The sequence below is a fragment of the Bombus huntii genome, unplaced genomic scaffold, assembly GCF_024542735.1.
Source record: "Bombus huntii isolate Logan2020A unplaced genomic scaffold, iyBomHunt1.1 ctg00000068.1, whole genome shotgun sequence".
Lineage (NCBI taxonomy): Eukaryota > Metazoa > Arthropoda > Insecta > Hymenoptera > Apidae > Bombus > Bombus huntii.
In genome coordinates this window covers 227460-230126 of record NW_026099327.1, presented here as the reverse complement: position 1 = coordinate 230126, position 2667 = coordinate 227460, and the positions used below count along the sequence as shown (strand labels likewise).

Here is a 2667-nt window from a genome sequence, read left to right as displayed (position 1 = left end):
TGTAGGAATTATCAAAAAATATGGACTACGGGGCCCCAGGTGGATGTAAACCTGGAATCTGTAGCTGGACTACTACACTAAGGCAATGGCAGTACGGATATTCACAACACAACTGTTCTTCTGTATACACAACACAATTACTCTTCTTCACTACCACATTTTGATGACAGGTGACGATCGTTTCGTTGTTCGGGGTTAGTATCAATGTTGCTGTGTTACAAGTATTACGAATATCAGGAGGAAGAATTTTTTTTTCCTCTTTTCTTTTTTTTTTGTTTTTTCTATGTTGTTTTCATAGGTATTCTTTTTTTTACTTTTTTTATTTTATTTTTTATTTTATTTTTATTTTTCACATCTCGGGAGGTAATTTCTCGTAGAGAGACACCTAAGACGTAGAAGCTGCGTCGCCCAAGTACGGATTCTCACACACATCACATTTCACTTCTGATCCTGAACTCACTTATATCAAAATCCAGGAGGGAATGGATTCGAACCGCCAACCTATGTGTTTGCAGTCTGCTACAGTAACCACATAGCCACCGTCGTCCTGTACAAAGTATAGTTCCATAATTCTTATTTGAGGCTAAACATTCTGATCTCGCACTATTAGATATATATTATTCATTATTCTCCCTCCCCCACCCCCTCTCATCCCACCCCAACCCCGCCCCCTCCCTCTCATCCCACCTCTCCCCAAAGTTACACAGCACCCAAAAAGCAGGCTACCGAAGCGTCCTGTTTTGCGACAAAGTTTTCAGGACAGAAAAAAATAAAAAAAATTCATAAAAAAGCTCCGCTCCTCAGCGGCTTAAACCCAAAAATTGTATTATACACGAAAAATATAAAGCGCCGACGCATAATACAGCATGGCTACGCCGTACCGCCACGTATCAGTACCTTTGCCTAACATATCTGTTGGAATACGACGATATCAACCGCATGCAGATAAGGTAATTGATCGTACGGATTCTTCCCTTCGCTGCCCAGCGCCATCCCCACTAGCGTGCGTTCGTGAGATGCACCACGGCGGCTAGCACGTGCAGGCTCTTTCGAAAATTCGCCGGAAGAAGCGTCAGGATATGGATGGAACATTCTAGATGGGCACGTCGAGAAGCTACTAGAAGGTTCTGTGCCACATGTGACGCCACACAGACACCCACACAGGTCACAATCATTACTGCATAGAGAGTGGGGCTCTAAACCTTTTCAAGGGCCATGGGTCACTAAGCCAGTCAGTCTGTGAATAACTAGCCAACTGTCTACATTCCAGAACGCACATTTATAATCCTTGTAATAATTGTCTAATAAATATGTCGGGTTTACATTAGAATTAGGGTTAGGGGCGTGAAACGAATCCTCGTTTGGGTTACACGTTGTCGTTATGCAATAGAGAAGACATTGACTAGCGCAAATACGATTATTATAGAACCGGACAAGTAACCGTGGTAGTTAGGTACTCGAGAAACTAATGACAATGATCCTAGGTTCAATAACGAATCCGCGGTCGACGGGATGATAGATGAACGTACTCACAAAATCCAAGTCGGATGCGTAATATTCACTGGCCGTAAAGGGTTACTCCTTAATCGATGAGATCGCGAGCGAGAATGCCTTTCCCGTCCCGATGATGCCACAGAGGAAAACTATAACGGGGTGTGTCTAAGGATACGAGATCATCGGATTCGTCGAGAAAAGCCTTCGTTCAGAAAGTAAGGGAAATTGACGTTGCTGCTAATTGGTCAATCTCCATATCGGTGGTTAGAGAAGGATGCTAGCCGCCCTCGAGGGAAAGTTGCTAGTGGGAGACGCCGCTCGTTGAAAAATACGTCTCCCCTATCTTCCCGTAGTTGGGACAAAGGCTGTTTGTCTGTTTGAAGGACTTTAGTTAACTAAACCTTAAGATTTATAACGGGCCCTCGGGCTAGCCGAACATGTACTGCGGAGACGCATCGACATCTTAATACCACGGCTGATGGAGCGGTGTGTGACCATTGTTAGACCGCCTCGTCGCCATGCCAGGCAGCCCGGTTCCCCTACCGGACTGCTTGGCGGCCCCGAGGCGCTGAGCCGCCAAGCGCCCAAGGCCCGAACCCCACGGAGGGGGGGGCCAGCACGCTTCGCCAACGCCACACGGAGGTCCCAGGCGTTCACCCATCCGAGTACTACCCGTGCCCGGCGCTGCTTAACTTTCGTGATTTGACGGGAACGAGTGCATTCAGCCCGGCCAGGGCGTTGGCGTTGCGAGTAAATGGCTCTTTACCAACGTTCTTCTTCCATCTTTCCGGATTCCAATCCTCCAGCATCGATCTCGTTTTCTTGGTCTACGACGTCGTTCGACGTATCATTAGCAGGATAATTAGTTTCCTCTTTTGACAAATTTTTATCTCTGTTGAGATGCGATTACATCTTTAGACACAACGTTAGGCAATATTCTGAGGGGACAAGAAGTTTTGGAGAGAATGGTAAAGAAAATTTGACTTATGACACATAAGAATTATTTATTTTATTATGTAAATAGACCGCGGTTTTTTACGCATTTGTGGAAAATTTGCACGTAATACGACGAAATATATATGCTTCCTTTAATATTTTTCTATAATACTTAATAGGTAATGCAATTGTCCACCCTTTTGTCTTTTATCGGGATTTTATTTTTTTAAATATATT

The 2667-nt window shown here is 44.6% G+C and overlaps 1 pseudogene; it reads right to left on the bottom strand.

Annotated features, from left to right (window-relative positions):
* Positions 1 to 2118: 2118 nt before the first annotated feature.
* On the bottom strand, positions 2119 to 2237 carry LOC126876295 (5S ribosomal RNA; annotated as a pseudogene).
* Between the last annotated feature and the right edge of the window lie 430 nt (positions 2238 to 2667).